This window comes from Hyaena hyaena, unplaced genomic scaffold, assembly GCF_003009895.1.
Source record: "Hyaena hyaena isolate Hyena2069 unplaced genomic scaffold, ASM300989v1 scaffold_6, whole genome shotgun sequence".
Lineage (NCBI taxonomy): Eukaryota > Metazoa > Chordata > Mammalia > Carnivora > Hyaenidae > Hyaena > Hyaena hyaena.
In genome coordinates, this window is record NW_024080638.1 from 6,620,348 (window position 1) to 6,644,450 (window position 24,103).

Below are 24,103 nucleotides of genomic sequence, written 5' to 3' on the forward strand. Positions count from 1 at the left end.
AGGTAGATAAAATACTATGTCTGTATTATTTACAGGGAAATTTAATTCAGTCTTTAGCAATGGCTTTGAGTAGAAGCATTACCTTCAGTTGTAGATAAAATAATGCATGTGGTATAGTCTCAGGTAACTAGAGACAGAATGAAATTGATATTTTGCATTAGTTGTGCATTATTTATCATGTCTGATAAAGCAACAGCATACTCCTGATGCTTTTACCACCATCTACATGATGATACTCTATACTCCAAGTGAGTGGGTATATTAATATTAGATTAACTTTTTTTACAGTAAGTTGTGGACTTCCTTTGTAAATTGGCATCCAGAAACTTAAAACTACAATTAGGAGAATGATAGAGGATACAGAAACAGTGATAAGAAAGAAAACTGAAGGAACAGAGAAATTAACAGAATATTGAAACTGTGAGAAATACATTGATTTTCTTTTTTACTGTAACTGTTCATGATAAGTGATTCTAAAAATAAATCCAGATCATCAAGAAAATACTGAATACAAGTAAATGTTAATGTTTATTTTCCAATAAGAACGAAGTCAAACTATAAAGATTAAAAATGGACACTAGAAACACTAAGGTCCTGAGGTTTTCTTATAGGAATCCTTTCTAGACCATCTGTTGTTTGGATCAGACAAGCATAGGTTACTGGGTTTTTGTTTTTTGTTTTTTGTTTTTCCAGCATTCTGCCCCTAGCACCTGTTATGCAGTACTTGGAGTTGAGATGTGCCCAATAAATGTCTACATTTTATCTTTTCCCCCCTCATGTTTTGACTTGCTTAAATTGCCATCTTCTCTTTGATTTTTTTTTTTTGCTTTTATTAATTTCTCCTTTATCGGTAAGCCCTTTATTCTAGTTTCTTTTATCATGTTTCAAGCTTGTTGAGTTTAATATTTAGTTAACTTATTTTTCAAACTTGAATTTTTCTTTTCTAATAAAAGCATATAAGGCAATTCATCTTCCTGGGTCCATTGCTTTGCCTGTTCTCCTTGGATTTCAGTGTGTGTTATTCTCAGTGTTTTGTATTTCTGAATAGTGTATCTTATTTAAAGTAGTATTTATTTTTTAAAAAAATTTTAAATGTTTATTTTTGAGAGAGAGAGAGAGAAGGAGAGAGAGACACACCAAGTGCATGTTGGGGAGGGGTAGAGAGAGAGGGAGACACAGAATCCAATGCAGGCTCCAGGCTCTGCTGTCAGTACAGAGCCCATTGTGGGGCTCGAACTCCCAAACTGTGAGATCATGGAGATCATGACCTGAGCCAAAGTTGGATGCTTAACTGACTGAGCACTCAGATGCCCCTAAAATAGTATTTTTAAAAGATTTTTTCTGGGGCGCCTGGGTGGCTTAGTCGGTTAAGCGTCCGACTTTTGCTTAGGTCGTGATCTCGCGGTTCGTGGGTTCGAGCCCCCTGTCGGTCTCTGTGCTGACTGCCAGCTCAGAGCCTGGAGCCTGTTTCGGATTCTGTATCTCCCTCTCTCTCTGACCCTCCCCTGCTCACGCTGTCTCTCTCTCTCTCTCTCTCCTAGAAATAAATAAAAACATTTAAAAAATAAATAAATAAAAGATTTCTTCTTCTTTTGATTATTATGCTAATTATCAATTTTATTGCATTTTGGTCATAGAAATGACTTTTTTCCATTTTATTGTTTTTTTTTAATAGTTTATCGTCAAATTAGTTTCCACATAACACTCAGTGCTCATCCCCACAAGTGCCCTCCTCCATGCCCATCCCCCCTCCCCCCCACATCCATCAGTCCTCAGTTTTTGTCAGCATTCAAGAGTCTCTCATGGTTTGCCTCTCTCCCTTTCCCCCACCATTTCCCCCCTTCTTCTCCCGGTTGGTCCTCTGTTAAGTTCCTCCTAGTCCTCCTATACGTGCACACATATGATATTTGTCCTTCTCTGCCTGACTTATTTCGCTCAGCATAACACCCTCAAGGTCCATCCATGTTGCTACACATGGCCAGATTTCATTGTTTCTCATTGCCATGTAGTATTCCATGGTATAGATAAACCACATCTTCTTGATGCATTCATCTGTTGATGGACACTTAGGCTCTTTCCATGTTTTAGCTATTGTGGAGAGTGCTGCTATGAACATTGGGGTACGTGTGCTCCTATGCCTCAGCATTTCTGTATCCCTTGGGTAAATTCCTAGCAGTGCTATTGCTGGGTCATAGGGGAGTTCTATTGTTAGTTTCCTGAGGAACCTCCACACTGTTTTCCAGAGGGGCTGTAGACTTTTTTCCATTTTAGAATTTTGAGATTTTCGGGGCGCCTGGGTGGCTTAGTCGGTTAAGCGTCCGACTTTCGCTTAGGTCATGATCTCGCGGTTCGTGGGTTCGAGCCCCGCGTCGGGCTCTGTGCTGACTGCCAGCTCAGAGCCTGGAGCCTGTTTCAGTCTGTGACTCCCTCTCTCTCTGACCCTCCCCTGCTCACGCTGTCTCTCTCTCTCTCTCTCCTAGAAAGAAATAAAACATTAAAAAAAAATAAAAAAAAATAGAATTTTGAGATTTTCTTTTTGACATATTGGATGATAATTTTTGAGAAAGGTTTTATTGGCATTGGAAAGAATGTATATTCTCTAGTTGAAAATAAATTATATCTATTCAGGTCTAATTGTGTTTTTATGATTTTTTTTTAATGTCTGCTTGGAATCCTTGTTCATATTTTTCATATTACTGGAATATGTTCTTTATTCTTTTTTTTCCTTCAGTAAAAGTGCATTGGGCTGATTATGGTCTTAACTTCTATGGCCGTACCCTAAATGAATATGCCTTTATTTTTGTTCACACACTTGAATGATTCTATTGCTGGGCATGGAATTCTTATTTATTTTGTTTTATTTTTTTAATGTTTATTATTTTTGAGAGAGAGAGAGCGTGTGTATGAGCAAGCAGGGGAGGGGCAGAGAGAAAGGGAGACAGAGGATTTAAAGTGTACTCTATGCTGACAGCAGAGAGCCTAATGTGGGGCTTCAACTCACCAACTGTGAGATCATGACCTGAGCTGAAGTTGGTGCATAACTGACTGAGCCACCCAGGCGGCCCAGAATTCTGATTTTGAATAGTTTTTCCCCAAGAAGCTATAGACCATCTTTATTGTCCTCTCATATTTCATGTTGTAGATAAGGTATCTCATATTTTGATTTAATACTTTATCCCCAATACTACTTTCCAACCACAGCCACCCAAGTCTTAACCCTGTTCTGTTTTATTTAGTATCTTTACCATCTCTAAGTAGCTCTGGTCCTACTTTCATTTTTTCTGAGTCACATTTGATATCTATCCAGTCTCTGTTTTTCATATACCTATCTCGCTCTTAATGCCTTTTGAAAGGCCAGGATTCCCTTCTCTTTGGTTTCATAACCACAGAAATTACAAGCTTGGCATGTGCAGTCATTCTCATTGCTTACTTTGACCTTGAACCCTGGCCCTTGTTGATCCAGTTGGTATCAGCTTCCTTATTTCCACTTGACATATGTACTTTTATGTGGCTTTGATCCTTGGGTATAGCCATAGAGCTTATCCTCCTTAGCCAGCCCCTAGTCTGAAGCTGGGCGAATGAGGGTACTGATTCAGAAGGACTTGTCTCAACCTCTGGTGGGTTCTTGGAATAGCTGCCCAGGAACTTACTGTGTAGACTTAACATTAGTCATCTGTGTTTTGATCACATTAGATGGAATGGAAATTTGAATTCATGTGGCTTAGATTGCTTTTAGAGTTGAGTAGATGGTAGGGGTATCCACAAGTTCACAGTTTTGAGTGGCTTGAATTAGCAAGATACAGAGCTGTGTGATGATAGCTGGGTAGTATGTTTTCTACCCATATAGCATAGCCACCTAACATCAAAACCAGCTATCATCACAGCTACCCATCAGAAACTGATTTCTTTTTTGTACTTATGACTCCTAATTTGAAAAGTGACATAAGAATGAGACTCTAAGGGTGGAGGGTAGTCCTGTAAGATGTTGAGACTTTTCAGATACATTCATAAGTAAATCTGATGATTTTAAAGAATCAACCAGTAGATGTGTGATTTTGGAAGCTTGGCTTGGATTACATGAAATTTAAGCCATTTATCTATCAGATTTAGTCTCTGGCCTAGAATTTCCTCACCTTGTTTTGTTTTTTGAAAGCCCTGGAGAAGATAGTTTAGAATTTCTTAGTGAAATATTTTTTCTAAAGGTAATTGAAAGTAAGCCTTTGTACAAATCTTTCTGGAAGGTGTATATATGAGCATATGCTCTAGTGTCATTTTAGTATAGTTTGTTCTGTAACCTCTATACTTGTGTGGAACTGTCCCTAGTATTAACAGGCACTGATGGATCAGCTACACAGGGCCAGAATGCCAATTGGAGAGGGCAGGGGCACTGGTTGGCTGTAGAGTGTGTTCTGAGATGCCATAATGAATGAATAGATGGGGTCAGTAAATCTGCAAATGAGCAGAGGTGAGGTCAGGCAATAGAGCTGAGCTGATTTGGATGAGGAGGTAGTACTATAAAAAATAATGGCTCCCATTTATTTAGGACAGACTATGTGAGCTAGGGCGAGTGTTGAATGTACAGCAAAATCTGAGAGGCAGTTGGCTGAACTGGACAGTGGCAGTCCTGCAGAGAGACGTTTCTTAAATAACCTTTTTGCTGGATGTGGTGTCAATCTTTTACATATGTTATCTTGCTACAGCCATACAACTAAGGTATTGTGACTGTTATTTCCATCTTATAAATGTGAAAATTGAGTCTCAGAGGCTACGTAAATTGTTAGAAGTTGTACAGCTAGTAATCGCTGGAGCCAAGATTTGAGTCATGTCTGTCTAGTGCCAAACCTTGTGCATAGTGTATTGAACCACTGTGTTTAGCAGATAAGACCAATGAGATGATATGTATCTGTAAAGTTTCTTGAATTTTCCTATAAGAAAAAAAAGCTTAGAAGTTTGCCCAACTGTATCTTAACAGACAGATATAACAGGAACTTTGACCTGACTGGAAATTTGCAAGTAGCTCTTTGGTTTATGGTTCGAGGACTGAATGAAAGGTAGTGTAGTAGATTCATTCAGCATCCATCCAATGGTAAATCTGGGTGTGTTGCCATATGGTTGCACTGGAGCCCACGTCACACATATGATGCCATTTCAGGAGAGTTGGCTTCTTTCAAAGGCCAGTTGTTCCATGTTTACAGACTAGGATTAGGAAAGTAGTGTGGGTGGTTTAGCAGAACAATAGAAAACTCAGTGTATATGACCTAAGCACGGTTAATTAAGTTGTTAATATATCTTTGTATATAAAAGAAATGATAAAGCAAAACTCAAGATGGAGATACAGTGATAAAGTTGACTTTGATTTAGATGGCTTTGCTTTTATTCTGGGACCTCATGGGTGAATAGACATTTTGTAGGGAGTTGTATTCCTAGATGTCACCGTGTACATCAAATATGCCTCAGGTAGTGAGTATGCATAATATATAAACCCCATATAGGTTTAAGGCAGGAAACTTGAATAAGATTTGGTAGTTGAGGGAGTATCCCATCTTATTTCTCCTGGTGATTTCATCTCTTTTTTCAGTGTTAATCGATCATTTCCCAACCATATTTCCATGTATCCAAAGCGAACAAGATGCCACTGGTGGTACTGATATTCATGCTGAGGGATTAACATAACTCTGAAGGACAGAATTGTGTGTGGTGGAAATTTGAGGGGGGTGTATAAAATGTGGATGGGTCCAAGATGCAACTAAAGACATGTGTAAACTCAGAAAACTAAAGCATGGGCAGTAAAACTGGACTCCAGGAATTGCCCCTTTTTTGTATGCTCACAACCTCTTAAAATTTGGGGCTTTGTGTGCCTCATATGTGAAGGGGGTTCAGTTTAGCGACCAGTTGCAATTTGTGCCACACCTTGGAATATAAGGAAAGAGTGTAACTGAGAGAACTGCTTTTTCCCCCTTTATTGTGGTAAAATACGTATATCATAAACCTTACCATCTTAACCATTTTTAAATATACTCAGTGGTATTAAGTACATTCATGTTGTTGTGTTACCATCACCACTGTCCATTCCTCAGAGAGCTATATTTTTTTATGATGTTGTTAGAAAAGTGAGAATCCTTAATTCATAAAGATGTGAAGGTAGCGTCCAAAAGAACTTTAGACAGTGATGGAAATGTTTTCTTTCTGCACTTCCCTCTGTGGGAGCATTAGCCACATGTGGCTGTTGAACACTTGGAATTTGGTTAGTAAGGAACTGAAATTTTAATTATATTTAATTTTTTTTAAAGTTTTAAGTAGCCACTATAGATTAGAATTACTAAGTAAGTCTTTAATGACTCTCTGCTGCCCTGGCATCTTGGGATTGTTGCTGGGTAGGGCTTTGATGCCTACGAAGGAGTCAGAGTTTGCTATCTGTGGTAAAATAGAATTGCATTTTCTCATAGAAATAATAATAAAAATTCTAGTTGGCTGTGGTATGTAGCAGTGTTAGTTCTGTGTTTCTAGTTAGCAGAGGGGGTTAAAAGAGATTTTTGTAATTGGCCTGAGAACTTAATTATAATTTGTATAGCACTGCTTTTGTGGTAAAATCCTCATTTGTTTTCTAAACTAAATGATTTACCATTTTTGGACCTCTGTCTCCTTGTGGAGACTTGTCACGTGTTATATTTCCCCAGAATCCCCTTCACAGCAGATTATAGCACATTCTTTGAAGGTTCCTACATGTTGATTCTGTAACTGATCTCTGTGCCAGAGATCATTTTATCAATGAAGGTATTTGGGTATATGTTCTATATACTGAGTAATCAGAGAACATTTTACTGTGCTGGCTATGAGTTGACATTGACACATTTCCTTTCTACTTTGCTGTCTGATTTCCCATCAGTCATACCTTACCCATCCTCTCAGGTCCATAAACACTAGAAATATATTCTCTCCTGAAATCCACAGCAGTTGACCTCCCTGTAAGCATACAAATCTTGAGAAAATGAGCATATCCTGTGGTTTTCATTTATTCATAATGGTATGTTCCCAGTAATGGTGAAGTAGACTGATTCTGGGGACCACCAGTGGTCTGTTCATTGCCTGAATTATTTGGCTGTTCCTAATGATGCCATTACTCCTGCTTTATTGGTGTTTATTGTTGCAATTATTCATATATAAAGGTAATTTTGCCTAGTACCTAGTATATGAAGGAGAATTTATTACATATTTCTTTTTTATGTAATTTTCTAGTCCTCACAGAATAGCACAATTTTATTTCCTCTGAATGAGAGAAGCCACATTGTGTCCTTGATTACTTTTGCTGTTTTGCAAACTTACTACATTACATAACCAAAATAGGAACAAATAGACCCTACACTTATGGAGTCTAGATGAGCATAGAAGAGAAGCAGTAGGACAAAGGGATTCAGGGGCTCTTATTAGGGACCTTGGGAGTGGGAGAAATTGGGAGGCTTCTTTTAAGTTTTTTATTCTGTTGTGTCCCTATCAGTGAATTCTCCCGGTGCTATCCTGATCATGGGCTGTCAGTGGTCTTGGTGTCCATGTTTATCTGAATTGTTCTACGGGGTTTAAAGAAAGGAATCCCCTTTGTACATCTCTGGGAAGTGCTAAACAGGTTGAAGTTACTGCTGCTTTATATAAGGAAGCCTATTTAGTATTTGTGATGAACTCATTCAGGCACTAATATGTTTATGCTGTTGTTTTTTTCATCTAAGCTTTTAGATAGTACTGTCTCAGCATCAAGACACTTTTCTACTTCAGCATCTTTACACTTAAGTGTTCTCTTTGCCTGGAATTTTTTCCCCACTCCACTTTATTTATATGACTTGCTCCTTCTATTTCTCCATCCCAGCTTAAAAATCACCTTTTCAGGGGCTCCTGGGTGGCTCACTTGGTTGAACATCTTACTTTGTTGGCTCAGGTCATGATCTCGTGGTTAGAAGGTTTAAGCCTCGCACATCAAGCTCTCTGCTGTCAGCACAGAACCCACTTCAGATCCACTGTACCCTTCTCTCTTTGCCCCTTCCTTGCTTGTTCTCTCTCTCTCTTTCTCTCTCTCAAAAATAAATAAACATTAAAAAAATCCACTTTTTCAGAAAGGCCTTCTCTGACCATCCTCATTAGGTCTCTCCTATATTTGTCATGGCACTTTGTTTAAATTCTTTTCAGCATTTATCACATCTGTGATTATTTAGCATGTCTTTTTATATCTTAAGTTCTCCTCTGATTGACCTTCTGGTTTATATATTCACCTACCTGTTGTGTACTCATATATTTATTTATTTTCATTTATTGAATGTCTGCTCTATTGTGTGCTGGATGCTGAGAGGACAGACAGTTCTGGCCTCTGCCCTACCCTTGTGGTTTTACATATTATAAAGCAAATAATGGTAATCAAATATAGTTGATCTTCATTATTTGTAGATTCTCTTCGTGAAACTACCTGTTCACTAAAATTAATTTGTAACTGAAAAATCAGTACTTGAAGTACTTTGTAGTCAGGGACATGTACAGAGCAGCAAAAAATTTGAATGGATGCACTTGTTCCCACCTGAGGTTGAACAAGGCAGTGCTCTGCTTCTATTTTAACTCTCATACTATAAACAAGTGTCCTTTTCACGCTCAGTGTGATGCCACACTTTTTGTATTTTTGTGCTTTTTGGTGGTGGTTTCAATGTTTAAAATGACCCTGTAGTGTAATGTTAATGTGCTTTCTAAAGTTCCTGAACACAAGAAGGCTGTCATTTGTCCTATGGAGAAAGTACTTGTTAGGTAAGTTTTGTTTAGACATGGGTTATAGGGCAGTTGGCCGTTAAGTTCACTGTTAATGAATCCACATATACAGTAATGAATAATTACTTGAATAATTAATGAATAGGTATCTTTAAACAGAAACACAAATAGAACAAGATTATTTGTTGACCAGTTGGCAAAAATTTAATGACCAATGGCTTGGAGGAACGTAACCCTCTATTTCCTCTAATAATTTCAGCATTTAGTATTTTCATTGACTTTACAGAACATAGTTACTACAGATAACAAGAATCAGCTGTACTTGCAAAGTATCTTAAGTGTAAAGAAAGGACAAATAGGATGTTATGATGGAAAATAGCTAACAATGGTAAGAGAGGCTTCCCTTATTTGAGGCCTCTTGGGAAGTAACATTTAAGTTGACATCCATGGAACAAATAGAAAGAAGAATATTGCAGGCATAAATGGTGCTAGAACAGGAAGGAGGTTAATATTTTTAAGGAATTGAAAGAAAAGCATTGTAGCTGGTGGAAGAAGGTAACACAGAATGAAGTTGGAGAAGAAAGCAAGAATTTGATTATGATGTGCTTTGGAGGGCACACAGCACACTAAGGAGATTAATTTTGGGATATGCAATGGAAGACCTATGGAAGGTTTTAAGAGGTGTGTGTGTGAGCTGACTTGCTTTATCTTTTACAAGGATAATTCTGCCTGTTGTGGGGGGAATGGGTTGAACAGGACAAAGGCTGAAGTGGAGAGAGGAGTTAAGAGCATGGTGATCCATATTTTAATAATTGCCAAATCTGCCTATATTACCTCCTAAATCGTTCTCAGTTCTCTCCTCTCCTTATTGTCACAGGTCACCATCCTTGCCTGTCGTGCTCTCACAACTTCACACCACTCTGCCTATACCCTGCTCCACTGTGTCTCCCAGGAGATGTGATCTACTGAGATCCAACCCCCCCCCCCCCAAATCAACTCCCTAGACCTCTAGATAGTTTGAGACCTCCTTGTCTTTCACACACCATCCATCACTATGCTTTGCCTGTCATCTAGTGCCCCACAGACAGAAATGTTCTGTCTCTCCATGCATTAGTTGTTTGGGGCTTACTTGACTCTCTTTGCCTGTGAATCCTTCACCACTTACCATCTCATGCAAGATGAGGTATGTACTTTCATGATAATCCAAAGCAATTGTGAATTTCATGTTTTGTTTTTAAATCTCTGACATACTTTTGTGAATGGAATTATAGAAATAAAACTGGTGTTTTAAATTTTTTTTTTTAATGTTTTATTTATTTCTAGGAGAGAGAGAGACAGCGTGAGCAGGGGAGGGTCAGAGAGAGAGANAATCATAAATAATAATTATGATTTTAAGCCCATTATTATTTAACTCTATACTGCTTGATCACAAGTGACTCATCAGCCATTTTATTGCAGTTTTAGGGTTCCTCATTAGGCAATTTTCTATGCAATCCCATCTGTAAATATGTTGCTTTTCTTTTCTTTTTTTTCTTTTTAATTTTTTTTTTAATTTTTTTTTTTTGTTGTTTTATTTATTTCTAGGAGAGAGAAACAGCGTGAGCAGGGGAGGGTCAGAGAGAGAGGGAGGCACAGAATCTGAAACAGGCTCCAGGCTCTGAGCTGGCAGTCAGCACAGAGCCCGACGCGGGGCTCGAACACACAAACCGCAAGATCATGACCTAAGCGAAAGTCGGACGCTTAACCGACTAAGCCACCCAGGCGCCCCAAAACTGGTGTTTTAAAACCTATATATCCACTTCTTCCTTTCAAAAATATTTATTGATTACCTAAATGTGTTCTAATAGCAGAGTAGAGAGTAGTGAACAAAACAAAGTCTCTGCTGCTCTCTTGAAACTTAAGATGTGTGTATGATCTATCAATACCTATATATCCACTTCAAACATTATATATATACTTTTAATTCTAAAACAGTTTTAGATTTACAGAAACCCTGTATTATTAACATTAGTATGTTAAATGTGTTACAACTAATTAATCAGTATTGCTACATTACTATTAACTAAAGTCCATACTTTTTTCAGATTTCTTTTGTTTTTACCTAATGTCCTTTTTCTGTCCAGGATCTCGTCCATGATACCACATAACATTTAATCATCATGCTGTCTTAGGCTCCTCCGAGCTGTGGCAGTTTTTGGCTTTACTTGTTTTGATGCCAGTGACAGTTTAAGGAGTATTGATATATTCTGTTAAATGGAAATGTCCCTCAATATGGATTTGTCTGATATTTTTCTCATGATTAAGTGGGAATTAATTATACGTTCTTAGGAAGAAGATCACAGAGGTAAAGTTCCATTCTCATAATACTAGTGGTACATATTATCCATATGTACCAATGCATATCCAATTATTGCTATTGATGCCTTGGTCACTTGACTGAGGTAATGTTTGTCAGGTTCTTGCACTGTGAAGTCCTCCCCCCACTCCACATACATTACTTTTTGGAAGGAAGTTAGTACATGCACCCCACTTAAGTGATGGGGAGTTATGCTCTGTCTTCTTGAGAAGGAATTCTTCTGTACAATAGATTTGTCTCTTCTCTCCCAGTCATCTAGTCATTCATTTATTTATACTTTGGTTTATAATCCAATACTACTTTATTGATTGCTCAAATTGTTCTGGTTTGGGCATTGGGAACTCTTTGAGTTGGTTCCTGTGTCCCTTTGGCATGCTCCCATTGGTTTGTTTTTTGAATGCTTCCTTATTTTCTAGTACTATAAGGATATTCAAGTATGTATTTTTGAAAATTTAAGTAATTTCCCCTCAGTGATTTTCTGTAGAATTTGAAAATAATTTGATGTGGTTGTATGAACTCAAGACTATTAAGTAGATACATCTTCAGTATATATTGTTTTTGTTTTTTTGTGTTGGTCTATGTAATTACTTTTATTTTTTTTTTAATTTTTAATGTTTTATTTATTTCTGAGAGAGGGAGAGAGAGACAGCGTGAGGAGGGGAGGGTCAGAGAGAGAGAGAGCGAGACACAGACTCTAAAGCAAGCTCCAGGCTCTGAGCTGTCAGCACAGAGTTCAACGCGGGGCTTGAACCCACAAACTGTGAGATCGTGACCTGAGCCGAAGTCGGATGCCTAACCGACTGAGCCACCCAGGCGCCCCTGTGTAATTACTTTTAATAGGTAAAATATATGAGTATGAATTTTCTCAGAATATATTGTATTTCTCAGAATAAATATTGTGTAAATACTTCTCAGAATAATATTGTGACCAGTTTATACTTTTAAACTATCAGGTATAACTTCTACTTTGCTAATCATGTTAGAGAATATTTATATTTCCCTAGCTTTCAGGGATATTTACAGTTGCCAATAGCTGAGCAGATACTGTGCGGGAAGTGCTTCAGTGATTATAAATGCTGAGTAGTAAGATTGCTTAGTCTAAAAAAAGGACTTCATAATATTTGGCTTTTGGTTATAATTACCAGTCATGCTCGCCAGAAATTAAGTTTAGCTCTTAGAAGCCTGAAATTCTTCATATGTTTATCTCTAACTAAATAGTTCAGAGACTGTTATGAAACTGTCAGTAATTCTATTATATATTGTATATTCAGCTTATTCTTGAGTTATAGCTGATGGAATAACATATAGCAAGTAATGCTATACCAATATGGGAAATGCTTAAGATAAATAGTAATAGTTTGATTATAACTCTGTTTAAAAGGAAACTAACTGATCATACATCCAAACAAAGACCATTTGGAAAATACCAAAATGTTAATAGTGAATGTCTTTACTCGGTGGTGTGACATGGCTTTTCTATTATTTTTCAATTTTAGAAAATGGTATGTTTTGGGGCCGCTGGTTGGCTCAGTCTGTTAAGCGTCCAACTTCGGCTCAGGTCATGATCTCACAGTTTGTGGGTTCGAGCCCCGCGTTGGGCTCTGTGCTGACAGCTAGCTCAGAGCCTGGAGCCTGCTTCAGATTCTGTATCTCCCTCTCTCTCTCTGACCCTTCCCCTGCTCATGCTGTCTCTCTCTCTCTCTCTCTCTCTCTCTCAGAAATAAATAAAACATTTTAAAAAAAAAAAGAAAAGAAAATGGTATGTGTTACTTATTTAATGAGACAATGAGGGCATTTTTTTTTAATTTAGGAAAAAGCATATTCTGCAAGGATTTTTATCAGATGCTAATTTATTTGTTCCATTTTAGATCCTGAAAGTTAAAAAGGCTTTAAAAAAATATTCTGTAAGTCACGTTGGTTTTCTCCACTGGTGAACCAGTTCTTATTTTTATAACACTTTATAGTTTACAGGTTTTTAAGTGCATCTTATTTCATTTTAAAAATCTATATCAGATGGATTTTACTTCAGTTATACACAGAAATGAGCCACAGTATAAGGGTTAACGCTCAGTGTTGATATTTTGAAACCATGACTTCGCTAATGTCTGCTCAACTGGACAGATTTGGGAGACTGAGGGCCCTAAATGCTGCCCATTGAAGCCTTAGCTTTGCTATTGCCGCTGCTGCTACCGCTGCCAGACAGACCACATTTTGAGGGACAGCCTTAACGTTTCTCTCGTTGGAGACTGGTGGCCTCAATAGATACCTTGGGGAGCCTCTTTGGATTAAAAATACCTAACATTGAGCTGCTTTTAATTTTTTTAGCTTTTGGTGGTTAGGAGGAGGTGAATCGAGGCTTGGAAGCTGCAGTCTTTTGCAGGCTGATATCTCTGGGTGGCCTCAGGATGGGTCATAGATAGAAGATTATAGCTTATAAAAGATATGTTCCAGTCTTAAAAATTTTGCCAAATTTGCCACAATTAAAGGCAGATGCATTTTAAATCTTCTTTTTCCTTTTTTTGTGTGTACAAGGTAAACCATCCTTTTCTTTTTAACTTAATGTTTATAGATATATTCAAAGAGAATGTAGTTTTTGTCCTTAAGCCAGAGGAAAATTCCTTTTTTTCCCCCCTTCTAGTATGACCCTGGTCTCTAATGGCCAGTGCTCAATCTCTTGTTCTTTCTGTTCCTGGGAAATATCACAGTATGTATAAGAGAATAGGGACTGGAGTGTTCATTTCCTTGATTGCCTCCTGAGGGGCAGGGGAGGGTAGTCAGTTTTAAGATTCTGATATAACAGTGGTAATATTACCGTAGCATTTGGTAGCTCAGCCCTGGAGTTAGGACTGCAGTATCAAAAACTGGGTTTGCGTTCTAGTAGCCTGGTTTCATGATACTAGTGGGATTAGTTATTCCAGTCTGCCTGTGTGCATGGTATAAAGTTGCCCTGTGCTTTGATAAGTAGAATGCACATGAATTCTTCATAATGAGATTCATGTGTACACTAAAATGATAATCAAGAACTGTGCAGAATAGTAGAACCCTTTTTCTTAATAATGGCCCTCAGGGCGCCTGGGTGGCTTAGTTGGTTGGGCGGCCGATTTAGGCTTAGGTTATGATCTCATGGTTTGTGGGTTCAAGCCCCGCATCAGGCTCTGTGCTGACAGCCAGCTCAGAGCCAGGAGCCTGTTTCGGATTCTGTGTCTCCCTTTCTCTCTGACCCTCCCCTGCTTATGCTGTCTCTCTCTTTCAGAAATAAATAAAAAAGCATTAAAAAAAATAAAAATTAAAACATAATAATGGCCCTCAAAGTTGCTCTTCAGAAATCATTGCAACAAAATTTGGCTATTCTCAAAACTGTTTCAATATTGAGAAATCACTATGTATCATTAAAAAAAAAACCTGTTAACATTTGGTCATATTTGCTTTACCCATTTTAAAAAATATCTTATTTTTAAAAATGTTTATTTTGAGAGAGAGAGCACAAGAGCATGAGCAGAAGAGGGGCAGAGAGAGAAGCAGAGAGAATCTCAAGCTGACTCCACATTCGGCCTGGAGCCGAGGGGCTTGATCTCATGACTACGAGAACACAACCATGAGATCATAACCTGGGCCAATATCAAGAGTCATTCGCTCAACTGATTGATCCACCAATCTTTACACCCAATGTGGGGCTTGAATTTAAAATTCTGAGATCAAAAGTCGCATACTCAACTGACTAAGCCAACCAGGTGCCCCTGCTTTAGCCATATTTTTGTGTGTAGACATATGTATGTATGTAAAATCATGTATGTATACACATACACACTTTTTCTGAATCATTTGAAAGTAAGTTGCAGATGTGACACATCATGGGTTTCTCTCTAAGTGCAGTTTGTCTAAATGGAACCTGTATTGCATTGCTACTACTTCTCCTCTATTCGCCCTTTCCCCACATTAGCATCCCCTGTCTGGGTAACCCATATTGACACCAAAGTTGTATCCTTCCATATTTATTCCGTGTTCGTATAATTACATACATGCATATATTCACATATACAGTTTTCTCATTGTTTTACAAAAATGAAATCATGTGCACACTTTTCTGCATGTTGCTTTCCTTACTCAGATATAGCATAGAGAATTCTTTTAAAGTCAATTGATGTAGCTGTAAACAATTTCTTATTTTTAATAAGTTTTAAGATGTATTTCACATACCATAAATATACATGTTTAAGCTATACAATTCAGTGGGTTTTAGTGTATTTGCAGAATTGTGCAACCTGATCACTCACGATTTGAGAAAAATTTCAAAATCCTAAAAAGAAACTTAGTATCTATTAGCATTTACTCCCAAATCCTCCCCCTGCCCTGACCTTCTCCCAGCCCTAAGCAACCATCCATCTACCTTCTGTCTCTAGAGATTTGCCTGTTTTACCCATTTCATGTAAATGTAATGTGTGGGCCTTTATGACTTAATTTTTTCACTTAGGATACTGTTTTTTTTTTTTTAACGTCTATTTATTTTTGAGAGAGGAAGAGACATAGCAAGGGAAGGGGCAGAGAGAGAGAGACAAAATCTGAAGGAGGCTCCAGACTCTGAACTGTCAGCACAGAGCCCGAGGGGCTCAAACCCACGAACTACAACTGACCCAAAGTCAGACTCTTTTTTTTTTTAATGTTTGTTTATTTTTGAGAGAGAGAGCGTGACAGTGAGTGGGGGTGGAGCAGAGAGAGAGAGGGAGACACAGAATTCAAAGCAGGCTCCAGGCTCTTAGCACAGAGTCCGACATGGGGCTCAAACTCAAAAACTGTGAGATCATGACCTGAGCCGAATTCGGACTCTTAACCAACTGAGCCACTAGACACCCCAGGATACTGTTTTTAAGGCCCATCCATGTTATAACTTTTGCTGTGTTACCTGAATATTTTCAGGTATAAAGAAAAGGTATAAAGAAAAAAATATTTAAAGGTTATATTCTAATGTTTTATGATAATAATAATTGACTCTGTGAGGATTCTATGGGTGATCACTTTATTAGTCTGTCAACTTTTATCTATGTTTGACAATATTAAGAAATTTAGAAAAAAAGTTCCACTAGAATGTTTTCTAAGATGACATTTTTATAATATTCACATATTAAAACGTTAACAGCATGCTTAAAGAGAAATGTCTTAAACATCCCAAAATTATAAAATTATTTTTCTAATTCTTTTGATTTTTGTTTAAATTAAATTTCTAAGCTAATTAGAATTTCATATTCTGTTTATTAATTCCGTTAAAAAATTTATTATTCTTGGGGTGCCTGGGTGACTCAGTAAGTTAAGTGTCTGACTTTAGCTCAGGTCATGATCTCACGATCAATGAGTTTGAGCCCCGCGTTGGGCTCTGTGCTAACAGTTCAGAGCCTGGAGTCTTCTTCAGATTCCGTGTCCCCCTCTCTCTCTGCTCATCCCCGACTTGTGCTCTGTCTCTCTCTGTCTTTCAGAAATGAATAAATGTTAAAATTTTTTTTAAGTTTTTAAATAAAATTTATTCTTTTTCGGGGCGCCTGGGTGGCTTAGTTGGTTAAGCGTCCGACTTTCGCTTAGGTCATGATCTCGCGGTTCGTGGGTTCGAGCCCCGCGTCGGGCTGTGTGCTGACTGCCAGCTCAGAGCCTGGAGCCTGTTTCAGTCTGTGACTCCCTCTCTCTCTGACCCTCCCCTGCTCACACTGTCTCTCTCTCTCTCTCTCTCTCCTAGAAATAAATAAAACATTAAAAAAAAATTTATTCTTTTTCTAGGTAAACTGGCATCTGATATAGAAATAATGCTAATTTTGTGATTCTTCTCCATTATTTTTGTCTGTAATCTTACTGCATAGTCTAGCACAGATAGGACAGTTTTGAATGATAACAATGAGTAATCATCCTTATTTTTAATTTTTAATGGCAGTGTCTCGTTCTAGTGTTAAGGTTTTATGTACTTCAGTGAACACTATTTATTGGGTTCAGGATGTTTTCTTCTCATATTAAAACAGTTAAGTGAAATAGTTATCACACCAGAAGAGTAAATGATAAAAAAACATGTGAGGGGCACCTGGGTGGCTCAGTTGATTAAGTGTCTGACTTTGGCTCAGGTCATGATCTTGCGGTTAGTGAATTCGAGCCCCCTGTTGGGCTCTGTGCTGATAGTTCAGAGCCTGGAGCCTGCTTTGGATTCTGTGTCTTCCTCTCCCTCTCTCTGCCTCTTCCCTGCTTTCACTCTGTCTCTCTCAAAAATAAACAAACATTAAAAAAAATATTGAAATACAAATCTAAAAGGTAGAATGGAAAGGATACCTGAAGATAGATTGTAATAATCAGCTGATGGGGCTGCTGAAAGTTTTAACATTCATTTAGTCTTGTATATATTCAGAATCAATGAGTTTGAGTACAATAAGAAAAACATAGATGTTACAGAGGCTGTGAAGGCTGAGAAATACTGGGACACCACGTGCACATGTCCAAATGAGTTTCACAGGGTAAATACTGAAGCTGATATGCACTTGGTTGGAGATAAAAACCCTTCTAGAAGGCAGGATGCCAGTTTACCAATAAAAACAAATATATTCTTAGCACTGTTTCAAGTAATGTTCATTTTGTCGAAGGTTAGAATTATCAGATAAGTCTGTTGTGTTGTGAATATACTCTTATTGAATATATGCAATGAATATGATTGTAGTTCGATGAATGTATTCTTAATGAATCTATTGATATTCATTAAGTTTTAAACTGAGCTCAAAATTTTCCAGTGTAGGTTAAGAGTACAGGCCATGAATATGAATATATGCTGATGAAAATATGAATATAGTCTTAGTGAATATATTGATATTCATTAAATTTTAAACCAAGTTCAAAAATGCCCCAATATGGTCAAGAACATAGCTCATGAATGTGAATATAAACTATGAAATGTTCATGAATATATTGATATTCATTAATTTTAAACTACATTAAAACGTTTCCCAATAGGGCAAAGAAGAATATATTCATGAATATATTTATGAGGATATATTCATGAATATAATCATAAAGAATATATTCACATCTATTGAATATATTCATGAAGAATATATTTATAAGAAACTCAACCACTCTACAACTCTGCTTTTTGCAAATTAAATGGTTTTTAAAATGCTAGGAAGCAAATTCTGAAATTTCACTGAAATATTGAAAAAGTGAGAATATAAATTTGATATATTCAATTTAATTGATCTATTTATGAATTGGCTGCTAGTGAATGGTTTTGGCAAATTAATTTAGAGCCCTCTGTTTCAACATGAAGTGGACCATTATATATTACAGCATCTGTTCTGGGAAAATCAAGACAAGAAAGAGAGGGAACTGAAAACAGCTGGGCTATCTTAGTACTCAGAAATTGTTTTGTGACATTAAAGAAATGATGGTCCCTCTTACAAGGGAGGCCTTCAAATCCTATATAAACTGTAAGGAGCAGAGTACTCCGGTAAATGAGTTTAATATGCCAGGCAGTGAATGTAGCCAGACACTGTTATTTTAGCTTTTGGTTTATTTCTCTTGGATTCACATTCATGAAGTTGTACAGTTTAGTAATAAAGAATGGGTTTTTAGGGTTGAACTACTTATGAGACTTTGAGTCTTTTTTTTAAATTGAAGTGTAAATTACATACAGTAAGATGCACACATTTTTTTTTTTACAAATAGTTTATTGTCAAATTAGTTTCCACATAACACCCAGTGCTCATCTCCACAAGTGCCCTCCTCCATGCCCATCCCCCCTCCCCCCCACATCCATCAGTCCTCAGTTTTTGTCAGCATTCAAGAGTCTCTCATGGTTTGCCTCTCTCCCTTTCCCCCACCATTTCCCCTCTTCTTCTCCCCCTTGTTCCTCAGTTAAGTTCCTTCTAATCCTCCTATACGTGCAAACATATGATATTTGTCCTTCTCTGCCTTAAAATGCACACATCTTAAGTGTATAGAGTGGTAAATTCTTACATATGTATACAACTATGTAAATATTGTCAACTAAAATGTGGAACACTTCCTTCACCCTAGAAAGTTTCCTTGTGCCCCTTTCTAGTCCATTTTTACTGTGCACAGATAACCACTGTGCTGACTCTTGTCATTCTAGACTGTTTTGTCTGTCCTTAAAATTCATATACTGGGGGAGAAAATTCATATACGTGGAATATATAGTAAGTATTCTGATGTGCCTTGCTTCTTTCACTGACCATATTTCTTTTTTTTTTTTTTAAATGAGAGTACATTTATTTTTTCTAGGAGTATTTTACAGAAAATTTTTTATAAAGATGTTAAATAATCATAATGGAAAATACAGTATTTTACTAGTTTTTATTCTGGGGAATGGAAGTTCATTTTATCCCAATATTTTCTTCAGGAGTAGACTTTGTTTTTATTTCAATGAGTTCTTCTACTCGAGCCAAAACACTTTCAATCAAATCATATGTGAAAAGAGCTGAATGTAGAGCCTTAAGCTGCATTTCAGGTGGCATATTAGGGATCTCTTCTCCACCTACCGTTACAGAGCAAAGATCTTTATATTTCTGGACAACTTGGCTATTTTCTTGGCTATTTTTAATTTCTGCTTCATAATGTGCATTTGACATGTTAAGTCCTGTATGGAGTGGCTTTAAGAAATTATTCTCAATCTTTCCAAGTTCTGTCCATAATCCAGTTTGATTGTCTTTTTCATTATCTTTGATAACCAAGTATCTCAATAAATTTAATGAAGCCATTATCCTATCTGAGTTTTGGCGTAAATCTGTCTCAGCACCCTCTGGGAGAAAGAATACCAAATCTAGAAGTGAAATCAGCTGTGGGCCTGTAAACCATTTGTTGTTATGTGTTTTCTTTAATGATACATCAATTTGATTTTTGATATTTTGAATAATGAAAGCCTCCACACCTGAATGATTACTTGTATTCAATAAGCACATAAATAATGTATATTTGCCTTGTGAATCCAACTTGTTAATATACAGCTGAAGCATAGCTAAACTCTTTTTCCTCAGTGTCTCAATGGGGCAAAGTGTCATTACTTTGACTAAACCCTGAGGTAGAATAAGAAAGCTCTTGATTTCTAAGTAGTGGTGAAGTAGACTGTTGTCTTCTATTCTCAATAAACCATTCTCCAACAGATCCACTCCTTTGGAGAAAATGGACTCTTCTCTTCTTTGCAAAAAGACTTCAATATGCCCCATATTAAATTGCAATAGGTACGATGGGCTTAAGACCATTGGAAGCTGATCGATACTGATGCCCTGTACAAATACTAAATAGGCCAGGGGCGCCTGGGTGGCTTAGTCGGTTAAGCGTCCGACTTTCGCTTAGGTCATGATCTCGCGGTTCGTGGGTTCGAGCCCAGCGTCGGGCTCTGTGCTGACTGCCAGCTCAGAGCCTGGAGCCTGTTTCAGTCTGTGACTCCCTCTCTCTCTGACCCTCCCCTGCTCATGCTGTCTCTCTCTCTTTCTCCTAGAAATAAATAAAACATTAAAAAAAAACAAAAAACAAATACTAAATAGGCCAGAGAAGCCATAGAGTCTGCTAACTGTTTGTCTTCTTCTTCCTCAAATTCAAGATAATCCCATGTCTTCTTTTTCCTTCCATGATTAAAAATCATTTTGGGGAAAGGATGTCCAATTGCTGATAAAAAACCTATTATTTCAGATGCAGAACATCTTAAAGGATCATCTCCAGCTTCTTTAGACTGCTCAAAGAATTGTGCTGTCAGCAAAGGGCATTTCAAGCTTTTGAAACAAAATTTCAGTAATTCATCCTTTAACTTTTCATTTTCACTTTCCACTGAATTTTCTTTGTCATTAATGACTTCTTCCACAAAAGGCTTAGTGAATTCTGTTAAGGCCTTGCAACACTGACAGAGGCCATACTCATCTGTTTGTATTTGTTCTTTTGAGTATGGAACAGGAAGGAGAGATAGCTGACTCCAAAGAGTGGACAGTGCTAATCCAACTGAATATGCCTTGTTGTTATGAAATTTCTGAATCACTGTTTGTAATGGCTGAAGTAAAAGAAGAATAATCTGAGATATCTGTTTTCCAGAGGGCTCTTCAATCAGTTCAAGCAAACCCAACAATAATTCCTTTGGATTATATAACTTTACCAATAAATCAAGCATCAGAAGATAATATTTTCTTTTCTCATCTTCCTTATTCCACAGAAGACATCGAACAACAGAACCAACAAGATTCTAGCCCATATTCTTGATGATGACCCTATTCTTTTCATTTTGAATAATTTCTAATAGCTGCTCTATATGCCCTTCATCTATGCATCTTTGACCCGCTAACTGAAACAGGCCAAAATCTTCTTCTTTAAAGTCTTGTTCTTCTAGGATTTGACATCTCTTTATTATGGATTGAAGTTCTTCCACGGCCATTCCTCTTTATTTTTCCTGGTTTTGATGCGGCCAGGCCTCTCGCCACTCTCAGCGCCCTCCTCACTGACCATATTTTTGAAGTTTATTCATTATAGTGGTGTGTATCAGTAGTATATTATTTTTTTATTGCTGTCCATTGTATAAATATACAACAAATCTTCAACCCATTTTTTATTTGGGGCTGTTTCCAGTTTTGGACTATTAGAAATAAGGCTACTAGTTGTATGCTTGTGCTTTTATACTCATTCTCAACATCTTTTTTAATGAAAAGATTATCAGTTATAGTGTATTAAAAACCTAGTAGGTATTAAATAGCATATCTACTCTGCTTTGAGACAAATATGCTAGTTAAAATGAAAGTTTCAGGGACGCCTGGGTAGCCCAGTCAGTTGAGTGACTCTTGATCTCAGCTCAGGTTTTGATCTCAGGGTTGTGAATTCAAGCCCCCCGTTGGGCTCCATGCTAGGTGTGGAGACTACTTAAAATAGTAATAATAAAATGAAAGTTTTAGCAACAAAAACAAAATAATTATGAATATAACTTAAAGGATTGTCATCCTGATATTTATTAACAGATCTTAGTTTAGGTATGGACTGGAGAAGTTGGAATGGGTTTTTTTCAGAATGGGCTTTACAGGCCATTTAGGGGTCAGGATCTTTTTTTCTTAGTGAAGTTCCAGATACTATGTTGGGTGCTTTACCATACCTTCTCATTTAATATTCACAGTAAATTAACAAATGGGTGCTGCTTACATTAGATTGCTGACACATTTAGGTTGTACCTGTCAGGCACAACTCTTTCTTTTGCTACAGGATAATTTAATAGTTTTCAAACCTGGAGCTAATGATACTCTGGAGTTTACTATTTCCTTTTGTTGAATTGATAGTATTGGGGGCTGAGGAGTTTAGCCTCTGTTACCATCTGCAAATTGAGAGAGCTTAAACTCAAAATGGGAGGGACACTGGGAATCACATGACTTGCTTTTTGAGTTTCTTACTTCATCTTCATGATTTGGTAGTTCATAAAGGAATGCTGAGGCTTCAGACAGTTTGGTATTCTGAGATCTCATAAATCAAGCATTCTTCATGGCCTGTATTCACTCTGAGTTGATTGAAGTTCTGGATAGCTTGAACACTGTTCACCCCGAGGCTTCCTGCCAGCAACAACTCAACCCATTTAATTAAACACACACACACACACACACACACACACACACACACACACACACACTAGACAATCTTTTGGAAAACAGTATAATTAAAATCTCTTAACATTCCATGGGTATTCAGAAATAACCATCTATTTCACATATATATCTGAGTAAACAACCATTAAATGTAAATAAATAGATACTGAGTGGGCTAGATCTTGTGAATACTTTGGTTATATAATGTCTTGCATGTGATATTGTTTAGTTTGTACAAAGAATTCTGTAAAATATGTACTCCTTTGGAGCACATGGGTAGCTCAGCCGGTTAAGTGTCTGACTCTTGGTTTGACTCTTGGTTTTAGCTCAGGTCATGATTTTGCGGTTCGTAGGTTCAGCCCCACATCAGACTCTGTGCAGACAGTGCAGAGCCTGCTTCGGATTCTCTCTGCCCCCCTCTCTCTGCCCCTCCCCTGCTTTCTCTGTCTTTCAAAATTAATGAACATTAAAAAAAAAATCTTAAAATGCTTAACTCCTTTATTAATCACTAAATTGTGAGCTTCTTAAGATAAGTACCCATGTCTGATGTAGATTGGCTATGCAATAGCATTTAGTACAATTTATTGTATATAGAAGATACTTAATCTTTATATTTAAAAAAGAGAAGGAGACACAGAATCTGAAGCAGGCTCTAGGCTCTAAGCTGTCAGCACAGAGCCCAGTGTGGGGTCACGAACTGTAAGATCATGACTTGAGCCAAAGTTGGATGCTTAACCAACTGCCCCTATATTTTAAATGAATAAAATATATGAGACATCAATCATAGAAATACTTTCTTAGGATTGATTATCATAATATATGTAAGAGATGCCAGCTGAAATACCAAGCCATTGAAACATAGATTTTCCTACAATATATACATTTTCTCTGTGATGTTTGTGTTGCTATTTTGCCCATTAATTAGTTCAAGGAGGTAGGTGTGAACCGTTGTCTGTATCTCTACCATCCTAATTAAAATGTCCTCTTTTCAATTTTGTATCCAGTCTTTTTGCACTAAGATCCTCCTTCCCTCAGTTCCATAGTATATTAGATTCATTTCTGAGCCCTTTTCTTATCTGTGTCCTTTTTTACTATAAAATGGAAGAAAGTATGTAGCAACTTGAAATGTTTTTAAAATTTTATGTACTGTTAGACTTGAAGTGAATGAGAGGGTCCTGAGAGATCATTATTAAATCCCTTTATTTTACTGATGGAAGAACCTTAAGTTCTAATTACTTCTCACTATAACTCACCCTCCACTGTTTTATAATTGCTTAATTGTAAGCATTTCTAGCCAGACTTTAAACTCAGCGGGAATAGGGCTATATCTCCCTTATTTAATACTGCATCTCTGGCCTGAGCACAGTACTTGGAAGAGAATAGGTATTCAGTTATTGGTGTTGAATAAATAAATAAATGAATCAAG

The 24,103-nt window shown here is 37.2% G+C and overlaps 1 protein-coding gene and 1 pseudogene across 3 annotated transcripts in view; one reads left to right on the forward strand and one right to left on the reverse strand.

Moving 5' to 3' along the window:
• KIAA1958 (KIAA1958 ortholog) overlaps window positions 1-24,103 on the forward strand; it is a 152,490-nt gene that overhangs the window by 24,860 nt on the left and 103,527 nt on the right. The window lies entirely within an intron of this gene.
• Window positions 19,440-21,491, reverse strand: LOC120236769 (annotated as a pseudogene).